Genomic DNA, 23156 nt, shown 5'->3' on the forward strand with positions numbered 1-23156 from the left:
CTAGAGGGGTAAGAAAGTGGTTTTAAGGCTGATGCATAACAGAGCACTACACTATCTCCTTCCAATGAGACACTTAAAATGTGTTAGGACTTTGGTACTGCTCTGAATGGAATATTTTAGGCATAAAATAGTCTTGTCTTGAGTTCACCTAGATGGGATTCCTTCTAAGCACTTGATTGGGATTCCTACAAATCTCGCAAGTTAAGTCTTTTGTCTTCTAATGCCTTCTGATGTGAATTGTGACACAAAAAATTCAGACCCAGGACATATACCACCATTATGGCCGAAACAGGAAAATTAAAACTTCTTTTCAATTAAATGTAGGAGATAAAATTGCAAGTTACTTTCTCCTAGATGATTGCATACCCTCCTGTCATTATGTATATATTAGATAAGTGCTTCTCATGCATGGTCTTCACGGCACACTAACCATCTAGATTTCAAGTATATTCATGCTTGATATAAGTTACGTAATTAGTAACATTTTTATTAAACCAGCACTGCTCAAGAATCAACATCCTTAAAACCTGGACTGTTAGTGTGCCTTACCGACCGAGTTTGGGAAGTACCGTACTAGATGTTAATAGCACAACTGACAAGGAACCTTAATATGTCCTTCAGTGAATACTACTTTTGTCTTTATTATAAAAAATATTAACAAGCCCAACGCTGATTTTTTTTTCACCATGCTCAAGTCCCGGGAATAGAAAAATACTGATAGTGGACAAAAATAGAAAGATATGAGTATATTGGGGACACCAGACATACTGAAAATAAAGGCTACCACCCATTGATGGCTTAGGTGTTAATTAAGCAAACACTACTGCATGGTCAGTGACCTACAGTATATAAAATACTTCACGGGGGGCTTGGCCTGACCGGCAAGCTTAGTGGACGTACCTCTCCTCATCAGCCACAAAAAAGGCCTGTTTCTTCAGAACACTGCCGATTCCGAGGGTCTCCCCGCCACCTCCAACAGCTTGTAGTGCTGCTGCCCCCCGTCTGGCTTCCGGGAGTGAGTCTGAGCTCCGAGGCCATCGCAGCCTACACCCCTTCCGGAAGCCCCAGCCTGGATTTTGACACCTGGCCCAAAGTGGCCGCGATCAACGCCGGACGTCACCGAGTCATCACCGTGACCTCCACACCTTGCCCAGACCTCCATTACCTGCCAGGGATTCTGGGACCAGCAATCTCCAGTGATAGAGATTCCAGAGAAAGGTTGGTGGCCAGAACCGCAAATTGCAGGGGGGGGCGCCATTTTGGATTCCCTCTGTGCCCGCAGCACCTCCTCAGAATCTGCTCTGCAGTTCACATTGAGACACAGGCGGTCACAGCAAATTTCCACCTCCCAGTCACTCCTGCCCTGTGTACTTTAACATAGTGCAGTGACTGTGGCTGCATTCAGAAACATTGCTTTTTCATTATTGACCCAACCTGCAGTATTATAGTTTCTGAACATGAGGCATCCTTTCTTTTCTTCAAGTGTTATTAGACCTGGCCATTCACCCCTGGATTGCCCCACTACCAGCTGGGTGAACTAACACCATATCCTGGAACTTTCACTCCATATAAATCCGCATACATAGAGGAGGGAGTGGCCAGTTTTTCTATAAGATTTCAAGGGACCTATATACAGGGTCTCCAGGTCTCACATGCAGTATATCCATAACAGAGAGGAAGATTGTCCATTCTTTCTAGTCCCACAATTGACCTCAGTCGCCCATCTTTGATATTAAACTACCATGCTGATACCCGTACCTCCACCAAAAATATGTGTTCTCAGTCCATTGCATCCATGGGCCCCAAACGTCAAAAATCCTCATCGACCGTCCCACCAGTTACCTTTTTCAAAGCATCTCCTTCATCACAAAGTGTTACAGCTGGTCTGACACAAGATAAAGGCAGTAAACCAATATCGGCTATAGGAATGCTGCCTGATGGTCCCCCTTCCTCCACCTCACGACAACTGGGCTTTCCAGATGATGCTCCCCTTACAATGGGCTCAATGAAAATGCTTTCAACATCCTTTAAAGATGATAATACAACCAAATTTAAAGTGGCATTGCAATGCTGCCAACACTCAGTAGACTAACTAGGGACACGCACAGATCATCTAGAAAACAAATTAGAGGAGGTTGTTAAGTCGCACAATGAGCTGATCACACTTCATGATGACTTGCATTCAGAAGTTACATCTCTTAGTAATAAGGTTGCGGATCTTCAAGACAGATCCAGGCGCAATAACCTCAAGGTACGTGGGATCCCGGAGACTATTCCAAACTCAGAGTTGAAGGATTATGTAACGGAGCTATTTACTAAACTTCCTCTTACCACGCAGATTTCCGATTTCCTATTAGATCACATCCATAGATTACTCAAAGCCTGTACCGCTCCTGCAGATGCGGCTAGAGATGTCTTGATGCAACTTCATTAGTTCCACACTAAAGAAGAGATACATACTTTGTGCAGCAAGAACAGCAGATACTGCAGTTTTGGGAAATCTTTAAATATTTGGTGATTTGTCTGCAGCAACTCTGGCATTGAGAAGATAATTTCTACCAGTAACCAGAGCTTTTCAGAAAGCATCTATTAACTATCGCTGGGGCTTTCTCACTAAATTAATAATATCAAGAAACGGCTCCAACAAGGTCATCTCGGATCCAGCTGACGGTATCCAACTGTTGGTGTTATGGAACCTGGAGGATATTTCTCAGAAGATCCCAAGCAGCCTTCATGTTAAACAAGACTAGTCCTGATTGGTTCCTAAGCATTGATATCCTTTTCTAACCGTATTTCATATATATGTGATAACTTGAGATGAATTTTTTTTTGTTCCACGAAGATTGTTATGAAAAAAAAACAAAAAAAACAAAACAAAAACAAAACTCTGAATACCAGATGATATGCTACGTGTTATGTCATTATGAATATTGCTTAGGGGTAGAATATTGTTTTCTGAGCACATATTATGGATGTTTACCTATTTTTTATCTATTTATCTCATGTGCGTTCTCATATTTTATATTTTTGAGTGAGGTTTATTGCTCGATTTTCCTTTTCTATCTCGAGCACTGATATGTTAAGTATATGTAATAGTTTTTGGGCGATGGGGCTTTTATGCCTCTCTGGCTACATACCCCAATGTACCACCTATGGAGGTGGTCTTCGATAGTCCCTTTTAGGCACTACTTTCTTACTATCCCTGTTTTGTTTTTCCTTATTTTCATTATGATGGTACAACAGTTTTCCATATGTTAGTATTATATGGTACACAGTCTTTGTCCATTTTACAACACGGTTTAGACAAGTCACTTTCCAGCACTGTGTTTCTCCTTCCAAATGGTTAAGGAACTCTCTATTAATGTAAAAGGTCTCGACTCTCCTAATAAAAGAAGACTTGCATTGAGACATTTTGCCAAGTGTAAGGCCCACAAACTAGCCTTGCAAGAAACCCACTTTCAGAAATCTTCACCCCCCCCCCAATTTTCCAATTTGAAATACCCCTATTGCTATACCTCCAATGGTCCTTGCAAAAAGGCAGGAGTGGCAATACTATTTTCTAATACATGCAATTTTGTTCTAGATAAACAAATAAAAGACAAGGAAGGTAGGTACCTAATTCTAAAGGTGCATACACACACAATGATTGAGTTAATGAACGATTTTAGTAAACGATTTTCTACCTTGAAAAAATTAACTAAAATCGTTTACTAAAGTTGTTCATTTACTATGTTCATTTAAATGTAATGAACGATTTTTATGAACTACAAACGATTTTTGCATATTAACTTAATGAAAATCATTGAGTTGACAAGTCTGACTGAACTACAAACTACAAACGTGAACGCACATGAACAATAATCGTTCATCGTTTGACTCAGAAAGTGAACGTTTTTTTCAAACGATTATTGTTAAACGATATCGTTTAATGATAATCGTTCAAAAAATCGTTGTGTGTGTATGCACCTTTAGTGGCATATGTATCAAAGCTTGATGTGAGATACAATTGTGAGATATATATCACCAACAAATAAGCTTCTAACTTACATTTTGCAGGTGAAAATCGTTGAGTTGACAAATCTGACTGAACTACAAACTACAAACGTGAACGCGCATGAACAATAATCGTTCATCATTTGACTCAGAAAGTGAACAATTTTTTCAAATGATTATCATTAAACGATATCGTTTAACGATAATCGTTCAAAAAATCGTTGTGTGTGTATGCAGCTTTATAGGTAAAATAGATAATATCCCAGTAACAATTGCTTCAATTTATGCCCCTAATACTAAACAAGTGCCCTTCACCAGGAAATTTTGCACAGCCCTTCAAGATTGTAGGAAAGGTATACTGTTAATTTTAGGTGATTTTAATATGGTCCTAGACCCCTCTTTGGATAAGTCTTCAGCCAGTCCTAGAGCGGGATCCTGTCCCACATCTGATTATTCCCATAGTTTCCATTGAATCCTCAGAGAATATGAGCTAAATGATGCATGGAGAGTGGGACACCCCCCGGTGAAAGGGATTATACCTTTTACACCCAGGTACATAGGTCATATTCCCACATTGATTTAGCCTTATCGGATAAACGGTCTCTACCTTATTTTAAGCGATCCCTGATTCTACCAGTAGCATGGACCGATCATGGGGCAGTCTCTATTGATTGGGACATCTCCAGACTAAGAACCCCCCTGGGCTCTTGGAGATTGGGAGAACATCTTTTAGTGAATCCAGAATCTTTGGAGATAATAGCCAAAGCTCTCGTTACATATTTAGAAACCAACAAACCAGAAGATACCACTCCATTTACATTTTGGTGCGCTCTAAAGGCATTTGTTAGAGGGTCAGCAATTCAGGCTGCAGCCCGCCGACATAAGACAGCGGTTTTACGTCAAGTAGATATAGAGTGTCGACTAGCAGACTTAGATGCTAAACATAAACTTAACGCCAATGACGATAAAATATACAGAGACCTGCTCAATGTTCGAGAAGAATGGAATACTGTAGCATTCTGCAATGTACACCGAATGTTGTTCACACTGTGCCAAAAGTACTATGAACAAGGAGATAGGGCTGGTCGTTTATTGGCTCGGAAACTGAGAGGTAATCAAATAAAACAGAGTATTATAACAATTTCTAATCTATACAAAAACAAAGAGAAAAGTAGGGCTAGTTGTTGGGGCACACTTAGAAAACTATAATAAAATATAACTTTTATTCAATATATTTAAATAAAATGTGAGGTACCGGAATTCCCCAAGAAGAAACAAAACTATAAGAGTGTAAATGTAAAATGGATCTAATAAGGTCCTGAGGTGATCCTCTGGCGAAATACTAAATAATTAATGATCGTACCAATGGGTATGGTATTCGTGATCAAAAAAAGGTAAAGGTGTTAAACCATAAATAGGATACACGAATAAGAGTATGGTTCGTGGTGCTCTGACTGACACACTTGGGGTCCCCAAATATTCCTCTTTAATCTACGGCACCTGGTATTCCCTGGGGGTCTCCCCTCCAAGTACTAACCAGGCCTAACACCTTTTAGCTTCCAAGATCAGACGAGATTGGGCATTTTAGTGATGTATGGCCGTAGTAATAGTCATATGAGGAAGGGTAGAATGCCCCCACCTAGGTCAGAACAGAGACGTAACCAAAAGATCGATGTAGGACTAGTACAGTGAGAAGTCCATTTTTATTATAAAAATCGTGTACCAAAAAAGTTTACGCATGAGCATAATTTCATTGTTACACTTGTAATTTATGCGTCAACATTGTCAAGATAGACCGTTCTGACAGAATAGGTATTATCTTAATAAATAATTAATGTAACAAGAAAATATATCAAACAAATCGCCTTTTGATCCTAGTAGGATATCTGCAGTAATTGGATATAACACATATGTGCAAATGACATCTCCTATGTGACTCACTCAGAGTAATAATAGAGTATCACAAAATAAACATTCTTAGTTAGTCAAGGGTGTCAAAGATGTCATAAAACTATCACCATAATAGAGTTAATTGGTATGTATGGATAAATTAAGGTTCCCATATATTAGTACAAGGAAGCATAACATTAGCTCCAAGGTAGTTCTGAGGCAAAAATATCTTAGAGGGAACCTCTTGTTTCAGTATTACAATTTCCCCATGAACTCCTATGGCAGAGTAATCCGCTGTTAGGATGTGCAATGCGTTAGTAGAATGGGATTCACATACAATACACAAAATACATAAAATAAGCTCCAAAAGAAATTCCGGGAGCACAGGAGGGAAAGTGAGATTACAATGCAGCAGTTAGTATATTACTCATTAAGGAACATATGTATCATATGCGATCACAAGTGTCATAATATTCGCATAGACGTTATGCATACAGCTCAATCTGCAAATAAAAGGAAAAGATTTAAGAAACTGCCAATCTCAGTATATATGCATAGTGCTATGCCCCCCTGAATAGAGTATAACTCCTGCAGTTGAAAGACGTCCCAACAGTTTGGGAGTAAAGATCTATGCAGCAGGAAACAATTTACCTGCTCCAGTATTAGAGCCCATGTGGAATTAGAGATAAATATAAAGCCTTCTTGGCTAATACAATACCATCCCCATCGTGGTGGGAGCCCAAAGTCCTAATCCATACATCGGCTATGCGACGGCTGTTAGGTTCCCCCACTATGCGGCATGTGAGGACGCGCATTTTGCCCGACTGAGGGCTTGTTCACCTCGTGTGTACTGAGTCACACGTGGCCGCTACTTAAGTGCAGTGAATATTCATAGGTCCCGTCTTCTGGGAGATGTCATTGGATGCTGAACGGTTGCCCGGACAATAAGCCACGCCCAATGATTACGTGTCTAAGCAATCATGTGGCTTATCCAGGCAGCCTATCTCATTGAGGTACACAGCAAAGCATGCTGGTATCTGTAGTTTAGTGCCAGTGAGATGGAACCAGAGCGTAAATCGCTGCTGAAATACATCAGAACTGGTTAAGTGTAGAGTAAGACAGGTTTGGTTAATAAGAATCTAATATCAGGCATAACAAGGAATGGATCATATTCGTAAAGAATGAATACATTCATTCCCATGATTATTTGTCAAAAGATGGTATTAATTGTTAGAAATAAATATATGTGTATATAATAACCCAGTATTTTGGCAGTTTTAACTGATTTCTAAAGCATAAAAATGGTAAGATGATGTTCAAAAGAAATGGAGCATGCTGGTACATGTAGTTTTTAACCCTAAAGTGAGCAATTCTAATGCTGTAATAAGGCATCGACGTCATGGGTCATGCATAGGGTGTGTGAATATACAAGGGATGAATAAGATTATCTAATTAGCCAAAATTAAAAGGTATAATACATTTAGTTGTAAACACTAAATGATTTTGATCAAATATACATATAAACATCACCCGGTCTGCCCCATGTGAGCAGATAATAACTCAGTGTGTTTTTTACTTAGTGGTAAATAACTCATGTATTATTTATTTGTTAATTAATATTGAGTTAGGTTAGTCCTATTGTATCAGAGTTAAGTCAAGAATACATTAATTAATTAATAGAACAGACCATATATAATGACACTAAGGTGTAAAGAAGCCTAATCTCTTTCTTCAAGACATGTTATAGTGAATGACAGTGTTATAAAAATTATATATTGGAGTGAACAATTCTCAAAAAGGTGTTCAAAAACAAAAAGTCTATGTAGTGAAAAATTTGTTTATAATAAAATAAGAAAGTGTTATAGAAGCATGGGACAAGTGAATATGTATGGCTTTATATGTTTAATTGTGAAAACTACAAATGAATATGTGAAATGATTATACAAAAAGTGACGCTTAATGGGAAGGGATAAGTATATCCAATAATTAAAGTGATAACCACACACACCAAAAAACACCACACAGTGAAACAGATAAAAGAAAAGGTGAGAGAGAAACAGAAAAGGTTAAATAATTAAATATAAATAATGTATAAATAGGTGATCCTATATAGATAATGCATGTGTGAAAAATATTTTTATAATATAATTCATATTGTGATTTCATCAGGTGTGATCTATGTGTACACAATTATTTACACAGTCCATAATAATATTCTAGAACATCTACCTTGTCCTCTAATAGGGTAAATCTCATATGACTCTTATAGTCAGATGATTCTAAGAACCATATATGTAGTCATGTGTTTAGAAATTAATATCAAATATAAAGCTCCAGGAGGTATTTCAAAGGAATATAAGTGCTGAATCTAGCTGCTTGCAAAAAATATATTCATGCCCTAATAAAGATCTCAAATGGTTCTTATGTTCCAGAGGTCCTAGAAAATAATAAAGTCATATATTTCAAGGTGAAAGCCGAATATACAAGATTTATAGAAATACACTGTAATTTGTGTATTCATTCATCCCATATGGGTTAAGAGTTCCCAATTTGAAAGTCCACATACTTTCTCGTTTGAGTAGTTCTTGTGTTAGGTCACCACCTCGAATGCCCATATTGATCTTCTCCAACCCGAATGCCTGAAGTTCTTTATAGTTATTATTATGACATGCATGGAAGTGGCGTGCAACTGATGTGAGTTTCCTAAATTTGGCTTTGTCTGAGACAGCGTTTCTTATTGTCCCTACGTGTTCAAGGATACGTAGTTTCAGATTTCTCGACGTCATTCCAACATATCTAAGATTACAACTACAAGTCAGGCAATATATCACGCCTGAAGTATTGCAATTGATAAAATCCCTGATTTTTATCTCAGTTCCATATTTGTCAACCACTTTTTCTTGTCTAATCATGTGTGGACATGCCTTGCAGGTCCCACAGGCATAGGATCCTTGTGTTTTATTGACACTCTTAGGGTGTTTCACATAATGACTGCATACAAGTTGATCTCTAAGGTTTTTAGATCGTCGCCAGCCCATTGTTACCTTTTTGTCCAAGAGTGATGACAGATCCTTGTCTAAATGAAGGACTGACCAATGTCGTTGGATAATGTCCAGAATAGTTCTCCATTCTTTGCAGAAATTGCCAATAAATCTTAGTTCATCCTTGTTCTTTTTGGGCTTTTGATTGTGCAGATGTTGTTCACGGTCATTGAATATTAATTCTTCTCTTGGTTTTTCAGAGATGCATGCTTGTGCTCGTTTTATACATCTCTTGCTATATCCTCTTTCTCTCAGCCTATTCACAAGTTCCTGGCTTTTGGTTGTATATACATGTGCCTCAGAGCAGTTGCGTTTCAATCTTAAAAATTCCCCTTTGGGGAGGTTTTCAACCGTGGGTGGAAAATGTGCACTAGTTTGGTATAGTAGGCTGTTTGTTGCTGTTTCCTTCCTGTATAGTTCTGTTTGTATGATTCCATCATTGGTTTTGTAAATCTTCAAATCCAAAAAGGTGACAGATTCTTGACTATAGAAATGGGTAAGTTTGATGTTGCTGTTATTATTGTTTAATTCTTGTATAAATTTGATGAGTTGATCTTCTTCTCCCTCCCATATCATGAGGATGTCATCTATATACCTCCACCATCCTCCTATATATTGTGTGTAAGGTTCTCTTGCTTCATTGAACACAAACTCCCGCTCCCACTTGCCCATGAAGAGGTTGGCATAAGTGGGGGCACAAGCTGCCCCCATTGCCGTTCCTCTTCTCTGCAAGTAGAAGCGGTCCCCGAATGTAAAATAGTTCTTGGTCAAAATAAACTTCAGAAGGTCCAAAAGAAAATGATGGAATTGGCATGGTTCTTCCATTTTAAGAAAATATTCAACGGCCTGTAGGCCCAAATCATGGTCAATGCAAGTGTATAAAGACACCACGTCTAGGGTAACTAAATAATGATGTGTATCCAGTCTTATATCATTTAATTTTCTAAGAATGTCAGCTGTGTCCTGTATATAAGATGTTAGCCCTAGTACGTGGCGCCGAAGATGTAGATCAATGAAGCGGCTTGCCTTCTCGGACAGTCCACCTAGTCCCGATATAATCGGTCTTCCGGGTGGTTCGCAAATATTTTTGTGGACTTTAGGTAACAAGTATAGAGTTGGTATTTTTGGATTGGACACCTTCAAATATTCGTGTTCTTGTTTACAAATAATTCCTTCGTGTCTTGCTCGATCCAGTATGCTATCAAATATACTGATGTAATTTTCTGTAGGATTGAAGGTAATTTGTTGGTAGCACTCTATATCCTCTAATTGTTTCATGGCTTCTTTCTGGTACATTTCAATTGGCCAAATGACAACGTTTCCCCCTTTATCTGAGGGCTTGATGATTACCTCCTTCCATTTTCTCATATTCAGCAGTGCCTGGGTTTCTTGTTTATTGAGGTTTCCCATAGTTGGTTTGGTGTTCCTTATTTTTATATATAATGTGTCCAAATCTCTGGATACCAGTTCTTGGAAAATCTTTACCTCCGGACTGATAGAATCTGGGGGAAAGAAAATGGATTTTTTCTTGCATATTGGTCTCCTATAGACCCCAAGGTTGTCAATAGTCTCTTCCTGTAGTTGTTCTAGGGTGTATATTGCTTCAAGCTCATCAGCATCTGGAATCCAATTTCCCTCAGAGGGTGTCTCTCTTGTCATCCTTTGATTGTCCACCATTTCACATTTTTTCTGGATAGCGAAATGTTTTTTTAGTAAAAGTTTTCGTCCGAACAGTTTCAAATCCTTCTCCCATCCAAAACGGTCGAAAGAATGTGTTGGTGAGAAGGACAGTCCTTTCCTTAATACCGATTCTTCAGCCTCCGTAAGTGTCATGTTGGATAAATTAATTATTGTGAGTGTCTGAGGAGATGTTATTTCCTTTTGGTCCTGATTGGGTAGCGGTGGTCCCAGTCCATTGTTTCCCCCATGTTTCTTCTTTCCCCGCCTCGTCTTCCTCTTGCACGATACTTGGTACGACCTCCTCTGCTTGGTCCTAAAAAAGCAGTTGTCGGAAGATGTTGATGTTCTTCATATCTCTCTTGTCTGTGGCGGGGATATTGGGGTGCACTTAGATTATCCGGGAGTTCCTCGCCCCCCGAGGATTCCATCTCAGAGGAAGTATAGGTCTCCTGTGGTTTATAGTATGGTTTATTGTTGCGAGATGTATTCCATCTGAAAATGTTGCCCGTGGAGAAATCCCGTATATCACGATTAAATTTAAGTTTCTTCCTCTCTATGATTTCTAATTCGTATATCTCCAATTCTTTTTTGTGTTTTTCTACTGTCTTTTGAAACGTCAGATCCTTCTCCCAGCTTTCCAACTTCTTTCCCAGGGTTTCAATTTCTTTTTCACATTCGTCCAAAGTGATATGATTATGTTTGACTAATATGGATATTAAGTCTTGGGAGCATTTCAGGAGAGTCATCTCCCACTCTTTATTAAGATTCTCTGTTGCCAACTTAAATGCTGGAAATATCTTAGGACGTAGCCCTCTGGGTGTAATCTTGTGTTTTATATAGTTTTCAAGGGTAGTTATATCCCATGAGACCCTGGATCGACGCTGTAGAGTGGATTTTAATCTAAAAAGTTCCTCTTCCCAGCTATCTTTTGGCGGGTTGGTAATGGACAAGTCTGAGAAAATATCATCAAGATTGTCTGGTATTTTCTTCCTAGCTAATAGTTCATGTTGCAGAGAGAAAGAAGACATGATGCTGATCTCCCAATGATCTTTTTACGTAGCGGCTATATTAGGTTCTGTTCTAATCGTGTAATACGTCTAGGGTATGGGGGATATAGGATTCGGTACCTGTAAAATATGCCTATTGCAATGCTCGTGCGAGAGTCAGAAACTGAAAATTTATCAGTATTATCAAGTATGCAAGAAGAAAGGGAAGATTCTGCACAGAGCTGATTTTCTCAAATTCGATCAATATTATCCACAAAGGACCAACCATACGTGATCATTGCTTACAAATAAGATCATTCAGAAAATTGTTGGTGGTGCTCCCATAGCCCAAAGAACAATACATACAAAAACAAAGAGAAAAGTAGGGCTAGTTGTTGGGGCACACTTAGAAAACTATAATAAAATATAACTTTTATTCGATATATTTAAATAAAATGTGAGGTACCGGAATTCCCCAAGAAGAAACAAAACTATAAGAGTGTAAATGTAAAATGGATCTAATAAGGTCCTGAGGTGATCCTCTGGCGAAATACTAAATAATTAATGATCGTACCAATGGGTATGGTATTCGTGATCAAAAAAAGGTAAAGGTGTTAAACCATAAATAGGATACACGAATAAGAGTATGGTTCGTGGTGCTCTGACTGACACACTTGGGGTCCCCAAATATTCCTCTTTAATCTACGGCACCTGGTATTCCCTGGGGGTCTCCCCTCCAAGTACTAACCAGGCCTAACACCTTTTAGCTTCCAAGATCAGACGAGATTGGGCATTTTAGTGATGTATGGCCGTAGTAATAGTCATATGAGGAAGGGTAGAATGCCCCCACCTAGGTCAGAACAGAAACGTAACCAAAAGATCGATGTAGGACTAGTACAGTGAGAAGTCCATTTTTATTATAAAAATCGTGTACCAAAAAAGTTTACGCATGAGCATAATTTCATTGTTACACTTGTAATTTATGCGTCAACATTGTCAAGATAGACCGTTCTGACAGAATAGGCATTATCTTAATAAATAATTAATGTAACAAGAAAATATATCAAACAAATCGCCTTTTGATCCTAGTAGGATATCTGCAGTAATTGGATATAACACATATGTGCAAATGACATCTCCTATGTGACTCACTCAGAGTAATAATAGAGTATCACAAAATAAACATTCTTAGTTAGTCAAGGGTGTCAAAGATGTCATAAAACTATCACCATAATAGAGTTAATTGGTATGTATGGATAAATTAAGGTTCCCATATATTAGTACAAGGAAGCATAACATTAGCTCCAAGGTAGTTCTGAGGCAAAAATATCTTAGAGGGAACCTCTTGTTTCAGTATTACAATTTCCCCATGAACTCCTATGGCAGAGTAATCCGCTGTTAGGATGTGCAATGCGTTAGTAGAATGGGATTCACATACAATACACAAAATACATAAAATAAGCTCCAAAAGAAATTCCGGGAGCACAGGAGGGAAAGTGAGATTACAATGCAGCAGTTAGTATATTACTCATTAAGGAACATATGTATCATATGCGATCACAAGTGTCATAATATTCGCATAGACGTTATGCATACAGCTCAATCTGCAAATAAAAGGAAAAGATTTAAGAAACTGCCAATCTCAGTATATATGCATAGTGCTATGCCCCCCTGAATAGAGTATAACTCCTGCAGTTGAAAGACGTCCCAACAGTTTGGGAGTAAAGATCTATGCAGCAGGAAACAATTTACCTGCTCCAGTATTAGAGCCCATGTGGAATTAGAGATAAATATAAAGCCTTCTTGGCTAATACAATACCATCCCCATCGTGGTGGGAGCCCAAAGTCCTAATCCATACATCGGCTATGCGACGGCTGTTAGGTTCCCCCACTATGCGGCATGTGAGGACGCGCATTTTGCCCGACTGAGGGCTTGTTCACCTCGTGTGTACTGAGTCACACGTGGCCGCTACTTAAGTGCAGTGAATATTCATAGGTCCCGTCTTCTGGGAGATGTCATTGGATGCTGAACGGTTGCCCGGACAATAAGCCACGCCCAATGATTACGTGTCTAAGCAATCATGTGGCTTATCCAGGCAGCCTATCTCATTGAGGTACACAGCAAAGCATGCTGGTATCTGTAGTTTAGTGCCAGTGAGATGGAACCAGAGCGTAAATCGCTGCTGAAATACATCAGAACTGGTTAAGTGTAGAGTAAGACAGGTTTGGTTAATCAGAATCTAATATCAGGCATAACAAGGAATGGATCATATTCGTAAAGAATGAATACATTCATTCCCATGATTATTTGTCAAAAGATGGTATTAATTGTTAGAAATAAATATATGTGTATATAATAACCCAGTATTTTGGCAGTTTTAACTGATTTCTAAAGCATAAAAATGGTAAGATGATGTTCAAAAGAAATGGAGCATGCTGGTACATGTAGTTTTTAACCCTAAAGTGAGCAATTCTAATGCTGTAATAAGGCATCGACGTCATGGGTCATGCATAGGGTGTGTGAATATACAAGGGATGAATAAGATTATCTAATTAGCCAAAATTAAAAGGTATAATACATTTAGTTGTAAACACTAAATGATTTTGATCAAATATACATATAAACATCACCCGGTCTGCCCCATGTGAGCAGATAATAACTCAGTGTGTTTTTTACTTAGTGGTAAATAACTCATGTATTATTTATTTGTTAATTAATATTGAGTTAGGTTAGTCCTATTGTATCAGAGTTAAGTCAAGAATACATTAATTAATTAATAGAACAGACCATATATAATGACACTAAGGTGTAAAGAAGCCTAATCTCTTTCTTCAAGACATGTTATAGTGAATGACAGTGTTATAAAAATTATATATTGGAGTGAACAATTCTCAAAAAGGTGTTCAAAAACAAAAAGTCTATGTAGTGAAAAATTTGTTTATAATAAAATAAGAAAGTGTTATAGAAGCATGGGACAAGTGAATATGTATGGCTTTATATGTTTAATTGTGAAAACTACAAATGAATATGTGAAATGATTATACAAAAAGTGACGCTTAATGGGAAGGGATAAGTATATCCAATAATTAAAGTGATAACCACACACACCAAAAAACACCACACAGTGAAACAGATAAAAGAAAAGGTGAGAGAGAAACAGAAAAGGTTAAATAATTAAATATAAATAATGTATAAATAGGTGATCCTATATAGATAATGCATGTGTGAAAAATATTTTTATAATATAATTCATATTGTGATTTCATCAGGTGTGATCTATGTGTACACAATTATTTACACAGTCCATAATAATATTCTAGAACATCTACCTTGTCCTCTAATAGGGTAAATCTCATATGACTCTTATAGTCAGATGATTCTAAGAACCATATATGTAGTCATGTGTTTAGAAATTAATATCAAATATAAAGCTCCAGGAGGTATTTCAAAGGAATATAAGTGCTGAATCTAGCTGCTTGCAAAAAATATATTCATGCCCTAATAAAGATCTCAAATGGTTCTTATGTTCCAGAGGTCCTAGAAAATAATAAAGTCATATATTTCAAGGTGAAAGCCGAATATACAAGATTTATAGAAATACACTGTAATTTGTGTATTCATTCATCCCATATGGGTTAAGAGTTCCCAATTTGAAAGTCCACATACTTTCTCGTTTGAGTAGTTCTTGTGTTAGGTCACCACCTCGAATGCCCATATTGATCTTCTCCAACCCGAATGCCTGAAGTTCTTTATAGTTATTATTATGACATGCATGGAAGTGGCGTGCAACTGATGTGAGTTTCCTAAATTTGGCTTTGTCTGAGACAGCGTTTCTTATTGTCCCTACGTGTTCAAGGATACGTAGTTTCAGATTTCTCGACATCATTCCAACATATCTAAGATTACAACTACAAGTCAGGCAATATATCACGCCTGAAGTATTGCAATTGATAAAATCCCTGATTTTTATCTCAGTTCCATATTTGTCAACCACTTTTTCTTGTCTAATCATGTGTGGACATGCCTTGCAGGTCCCACAGGCATAGGATCCTTGTGTTTTATTGACACTCTTAGGGTGTTTCACATAATGACTGCATACAAGTTGATCTCTAAGGTTTTTAGATCGTCGCCAGCCCATTGTTACCTTTTTGTCCAAGAGTGATGACAGATCCTTGTCTAAATGAAGGACTGACCAATGTCGTTGGATAATGTCCAGAATAGTTCTCCATTCTTTGCAGAAATTGCCAATAAATCTTAGTTCATCCTTGTTCTTTTTGGGCTTTTGATTGTGCAGATGTTGTTCACGGTCGTTGAATATTAATTCTTCTCTTGGTTTTTCAGAGATGCATGCTTGTGCTCGTTTTATACATCTCTTGCTATATCCTCTTTCTCTCAGCCTATTCACAAGTTCCTGGCTTTTGGTTGTATATACATGTGCCTCAGAGCAGTTGCGTTTCAATCTTAAAAATTCCCCTTTGGGGAGGTTTTCAACCGTGGGTGGAAAATGTGCACTAGTTTGGTATAGTAGGCTGTTTGTTGCTGTTTCCTTCCTGTATAGTTCTGTTTGTATGATTCCATCATTGGTTTTGTAAATCTTCAAATCCAAAAAGGTGACAGATTCTTGACTATAGAAATGGGTAAGTTTGATGTTTCTGTTATTATAGTTTAATTCTTGTATAAATTTGATGAGTTGATCTTCTTCTCCCTCCCATATCATGAGGATGTCATCTATATACCTCCACCATCCTCCTATATATTGTGTGTAAGGTTCTCTTGCTTCATTGAACACAAACTCCCGCTCCCACTTGCCCATGAAGAGGTTGGCATAAGTGGGGGCACAAGCTGCCCCCATTGCCGTTCCTCTTCTCTGCAAGTAGAAGCGGTCCCCGAATGTAAAATAGTTCTTGGTCAAAATAAACTTCAGAAGGTCCAAAAGAAAATGATGGAATTGGCATGGTTCTTCCATTTTAAGAAAATATTCAACGGCCTGTAGGCCCAAATCATGGTCAATGCAAGTGTATAAAGACACCACGTCTAGGGTAACTAAATAATGATGTGTATCCAGTCTTATATCATTTAATTTTCTAAGAATGTCAGCTGTGTCCTGTATATAAGATGTTAGCCCTAGTACGTGGCGCCGAAGATGATGATCAATGAAGCGGCTTGCCTTCTCGGACAGTCCACCTAGTCCCGATATAATCGGTCTTCCGGGTGGTTCGCAAATATTTTTGTGGACTTTAGGTAACAAGTATAGAGTTGGTATTTTTGGATTGGACACCTTCAAATATTCGTGTTCTTGTTTACAAATAATTCCTTCGTGTCTTGCTCGATCCAGTATGCTATCAAATATACTGATGTAATTTTCTGTAGGATTGAAGGTAATTTGTTGGTAGCACTCTATATCCTCTAATTGTTTCATGGCTTCTTTCTGGTACATTTCAATTGGCCAAATGACAACGTTTCCCCCTTTATCTGAGGGCTTGATGATTACCTCCTTCCATTTTCTCATATTCAGCAGTGCCTGGGTTTCTTGTTTATTGAGGTTTCCCATAGTTGGTTTGGTGTTCCTTATTTTTATATATAATGTGTCCAAATCTCTGGATACCAGTTCTTGGAAAATCTTTACCTCCGGACTGATAGAATCTGGGGGAAAGAAAATGGATTTTTTCTTGCATATTGGTCTCCTATAGACCCCAAGGTTGTCAATAGTCTCTTCCTGTAGTTGTTCTAGGGTGTCTATTGCTTCAAGCTCATCAGCATCTGGAATCCAATTTCCCTCAGAGGGTGTCTCTCTTGTCATCCTTTGATTGTCCACCATTTCACATTTTTTCTGGATAGCGAAATGTTTTTTTAGTAAAAGTTTTCATCCGAACAGTTTCAAATCCTTCTCCCATCCAAAACGGTCGAAAGAATGTGTTGGTGAGAAGGACAGTCCTTTCCTTAATACCGATTCTTCAGCCTCCGTAAGTGTCATGTTGGATAAATTAATTATTGTGAGTGTCTGAGGAGATGTTATTTCCTTTTGGTCCTGATTGGGTAGCGGTGGTCCCAGTCCATTGTTTCCCCCATGTTTCTTCTTTCCCCGCCTCGTCTTCCTCTTGCACGATACTTGGTACGACCTCCTCTGCTTGGTCCTAAAAAAGCAGTTGTCGGAAGATGTTGATGTTCTTCATATCTCTCTTGTCTGTGGCGGGGATATTGGGGTGCACTTAGATTATCCGGGAGTTCCTCGCCCCCCGAGGATTCCATCTCAGAGGAAGTATAGGTCTCCTGTGGTTTATAGTATGGTTTATTGTTGCGAGATGTATTCCATCTGAAAATGTTGCCCGTGGAGAAATCCCGTATATCACGATTAAATTTAAGTTTCTTCCTCTCTATGATTTCTAATTCGTATATCTCCAATTCTTTTTTGTGTTTTTCTACTGTCTTTTGAAACGTCAGATCCTTCTCCCAGCTTTCCAACTTCTTTCCCAGGGTTTCAATTTCTTTTTCACATTCGTCCAAAGTGATATGATTATGTTTGACTAATATGGATATTAAGTCTTGGGAGCATTTCAGGAGAGTCATCTCCCACTCTTTATTAAGATTCTCTGTTGCCAACTTAAATGCTGGAAATATCTTAGGACGTAGCCCTCTGGGTGTAATCTTGTGTTTTATATAGTTTTCAAGGGTAGTTATATCCCATGAGACCCTGGATCGACGCTGTAGAGTGGATTTTAATCTAAAAAGTTCCTCTTCCCAGCTATCTTTTGGCGGGTTGGTAATGGACAAGTCTGAGAAAATATCATCAAGATTGTCTGGTATTTTCTTCCTAGCTAATAGTTCATGTTGCAGAGAGAAAGAAGACATGATGCTGATCTCCCAATGATCTTTTTACGTAGCGGCTATATTAGGTTCTGTTCTAATCGTGTAATACGTCTAGGGTATGGGGGATATAGGATTCGGTACCTGTAAAATATGCCTATTGCAATGCTCGTGCGAGAGTCAGAAACTGAAAATTTATCAGTATTATCAAGTATGCAAGAAGAAAGGGAAGATTCTGCACAGAGCCGATTTTCTCAAATTCGATCAATATTATCCACAAAGGACCAACCATACGTGATCATTGCTTACAAATAAGATCATTCAGAAAATTGTTGGTGGTGCTCCCATAGCCCAAAGAACAATACATACAAAAACAAAGAGAAAAGTAGGGCTAGTTGTTGGGGCACACTTAGAAAACTATAATAAAATAATAATAAGTTATATTTTATTATAGTTTTCTAAGTGTGCCCCAACAACTAGCCCTACTTTTCTCTTTGTTTTTGTATGTATTGTTCTTTGGGCTATGTGAGCACCACCAACAATTTTCTGAATGATCTTATTTGTAAGCAATGATCACGTATGGTTGGTCCTTTGTGGATAATATTGATCGAATTTGAGAAAATCGGCTCTGTGCAGAATCTTCCCTTTCTTCTAACAATTTCTAATCTCCAAGGTACCAAAATTACTGATCCTTATGCTATAGCAGAATCTTTTGCGCAATATTATTCTACTTTGTACATCTTGAAAGATGACCCCGAATTACCCCAACCTACAACAACACAGCTATACATTTTTAAACACAGTTGACTTGCCAACTATAGATGCTGACTCTCTTGCCTCCTTGGTGAGGCCATGGACAGAGGAAGAAATATCGGCAGTTATAAAATCCCTTCCTCCAAATAAGGCTCCAGGCCCACACATATATATTAACAAATTTTTTAAATATTTCCAGGATGTAATGTCCCCCATTTTAGCACAAATGTTTAATGAGGCCTCATCGGTGGGTTAGTTTCCGGAAGAAATGCTGGAAATGAGAATTGTAGCATTTCCTAAACCGGGAAAAAAAGTTGACCTCAATGGCTAATTACCATCCAATTGCACTCCTAAACACCGATATAAAAATATATGCTAAACTTTTAGCGAACAGAATTAATGTATTACTACCTGATTGGGCAGCACAGATGATGTAATGGTTAGCATTACGGCCTCACAGCACTGAGGTCGTGGGTTCGATTCCCGCCACGGCCCTACCTGTGTGGAGTTTGTATATTCTACCTGTGCTTGCGTGGGCTTCCCCTGGGTGCTCCGGTTTCCTCCCACACTCCAAAAATATACTGGTAGGTTAATTGGCTCCAAACAAAATTAACCCTAGTGTGTATGTGTATACACTATGGCAGTAATAGGGAACATAGATTGTAAGCTCCACTGGGGCAGGGACTGATGTGAATGGCCAAAATATTCTCTGTAAAGCGCTGTGGAATATGTGTGCGCTATATGGATAACTGGTAATAAATAAATAAATAAATCTAATTCATCGAGACCAGGTAGGATTTGTATTAGGTCACCAAGCCCCAGACAATACGAGAAAAGTGATTAATATTATAGAAGCTTTTTCTGAAATTGATTAGCCCCTTCTTCTCTCATTGGATGCTGAAAAAGCGTTTGATAGACTGAATTTGAGATACCTAAATGCTGTCCTGGAAAAATTTGGTATTCAGGATAGACTACTGTCCTCAATCCTTGCATTATATTCCTTCCCTTCGGCCTAGAGTCTATATCGATGGTATACTCTCCTCCCCATTTATGATTACGAATGGCATGAGCCAGGGGTACCTACTTTCCCCTTTGGTGTCCGCCTTGGCGATTGAGCCTTTAGCTGAAGCCATTAGAAGGGATCATAAAATTTTGGGCCCCCATATTATTAAATAGAATATATAAAACAAGTTTATTTGCAGAAAACATAATCCTAACCATCACAGACCCTCTTACCTCCCTACCTGCCTTACATGCTATATTAAAAAAAATATTCGGAAGTTTCCTACTATAAACTAAATTGTTCCAAAACAGAAGCACTCCCCATCAATTTCCCTCAATGTTTAGTAACAGCCCTTAAAACGAATTACTCCTATTCCTGGCAGGATTATTCCATTAAATATTTGGGAATTTATTTAACCTCCTCTACTAATAGCTTAGTATCAACTAATTACCTACCTTTATTGCGGAAATTATCCCTAACAATGGCTGAATGGATGTTGTACAATATCTCATGGATGGGTAGAATTTCCGCTTTAAAGATGGTCGTATTGCCAAAGTTGATATATCTATTTAGAACAATACCTATCTTTGGAACTTATTAAGAGTGGAATTTGGTACAAAGACTCTTTTAACAGTTATGTATGGAAAGGCAAAAAACCAAAGTTAGCGAGAAAAACCCTGTCTCTCCCAAAAACAGAAGGTCAGGGGTACCCAGACTTAAAGTACTAATTGTTAGCGTTGCTTCTAGCTCAATTGCCTAACTGGTTTTCTAAAGAAAATGTAATGCCTTGGGTTCAACTTGGGCGTGATATGGTTCTCCCATTTCCGCTCACTGATTGTCTGTGGCTACCTCCAAATGTTAAATTGCCATGGATTGAGAGAACCAAGATGGTATTTTCATCTCGAAAAGCCTGGCTAGAAATGGTGAATTTGACATCAGATATTACTCTTCCCTCCCCCAATAGAGGGAATAGCAACACTAATTCCTAACCTATCTCTCGTAACATGGGGATCACAGGGTATAATCTCCCTTAAAGAGATTACAGCATCAGGTATGCTTCTACCCTATTCGCAAATCAGTATGCAATTCAACACCTATTCTAGAGAGTTCTATAAATACCTACAAATCAGACAAATCAGGTTAAATAGTGTAACCCCAGCTTCACATGTTATCCATAACCTCCCTCAATTTTTATATAATCAATTGTGGAAAACGAATAGTAAGGGAGGCATTTCTTGGTGGTATACCGCTGTAGAATTTAGTAAATTTATGGCACTATGAAAATGGGAGACTGACCTCTCTCACTCCTTTTCAGGGAAGGATTGTCACTCCATATTTCGAACCAGTTATAAATGATCTAAATGCATTTCACATTTGGAACAATATCACAGATTGTTACATTGTTTATACTTTACTCCCGTATTTCTGCATACTATTTCACATACCAAATCCAATTTGTGCTGGCGGAAATGTGGACATGTAGGCTCCCTGTTTCATATATTTTGGTCTTGTCCACATATTACTAAGCTATGGAAAATGGTTTTCAGTCTAATTTCTACAATCCTAAAGATTTCTATCGTACCTCATCCTGTGCTAGCTATCTTCCATTTATATGGGGAAATTTAACTGAAAAAGACAGGTATATAATGGGTCATATTCTTATTGCCACAAAGATAATGATAGCACAATACTGGCGGTCCCCTATAGTTCCTACATTGACAGCTATAGAAAGAAATGTGCAGCACCACTGTGAGTTTGATATGGAGGGGGTACTTTATTACTCCTAGTCCTCGAACGCACTGGTGAGGTGGATGGGTTGGTCTGACTATTGGGCTTTAAAACACAAACCATGAGATGTGAGCTTCAGCTTAATGACTAGCAATGGGTAGTGTTTTAGCCAATTGGTGAAATTTAAAGAGGAGGGTGGAGTTACTTGAGTTATTAGATCTATTAAATTGACCTGTACATATTTTTCACATAGGTAGCTATAATGTTTCAGAGTAATCTAACGCTACTAATGCAGGTTTGAACCTTAAACTTATCTTATGTATATGAGAAAGTGTATAATTGAAAAAAAAAATGGATCATAGCTGTGTACTTATTTTGTATATTCTGTATTCTAAATTTTGTGAATGTTTAGCGGCATTTCATGTTTGCAACTTTTGTACCACCAACTATTTCCCCTCCTATTTTTTTTATTTCTGTACCCCATACTCTTCCCCCCAAATTTTTTTTGAAACAATAAATATTTATTGTTCCAAAAAAACATACTTCACTGCCCTGGTTGCCTGTTATTATGGCTAGCAAGTGACCTTGAAAGTGAGTTTTGCAGTATGTTTGCCTGAGATTCAGTGACTGAGACAGCCCTTCTTGCTGATATTTCACAAGCTGACATCAGCATAGAGCAACTTTGATCTCAGCAAAGGGCAAAGTTGTTGACAGCGCATATATCAAGATCATAATATATGCACATGAAGTCAAAAAAGCATAATAGGATGAAACTGCAGATCAAAATGGCTTGTCTATAACCACCTCACTAGCTTCCTTGTCTCTCACTGCCTTTTCAAACCACTCAAATCTGTGTTCCGTGTCCTCCATGCCACTTAGACTTGCCTGGCTAAAGTCACCAATGATCTCCTTTCTGCCAAGTCTAAAGCTCAATTATCCTTGTTTACTCCTACTGTACTTTCTACATTGTGAACCAGCCTTACTTCTGCCACACTCTTCATTCCACCACGTTTAATGACACTTAACTCTACAGATTCATTTGCATCTTTACATACACTTCTTCTTGGTTTGTACCTCCAGCTACTACTCTCCTGGTCTCTGTACACTTCTTCTCTAGGTGACCTAATCAACTCCTTTAGTCTTCATAACCACCTATATGCTGATGACACCCATATCTCCCTCACTTCCCTCCTTCTTTACTTTCTTGTGTGTCCAGCTATTTCTCTATATTCCCATGGATGACCAATGTTATCAAAATATCAACATGTCTGAAGTAG

General features: G+C 38.2%; 1 protein-coding gene and 2 pseudogenes across 7 annotated transcripts in view; all 3 read right to left on the reverse strand.

Moving 5' to 3' along the window:
* MDFIC (MyoD family inhibitor domain containing) overlaps positions 1–23156 on the reverse strand; it is a 176674-nt gene that overhangs the window by 59369 nt on the left and 94149 nt on the right. The gene's annotated exons all lie outside the window — the stretch shown is intronic.
* Positions 5482–5599, reverse strand: LOC148538023 (5S ribosomal RNA; annotated as a pseudogene).
* Positions 12290–12407, reverse strand: LOC148538024 (5S ribosomal RNA; annotated as a pseudogene).

The sequence above is a fragment of the Taudactylus pleione genome, unplaced genomic scaffold (assembly GCF_031769625.1).
Source record: "Taudactylus pleione unplaced genomic scaffold, aTauple2 ptg000041l, whole genome shotgun sequence".
In the NCBI taxonomy this organism is placed as follows: Eukaryota; Metazoa; Chordata; class Amphibia; order Anura; family Myobatrachidae; genus Taudactylus; species Taudactylus pleione.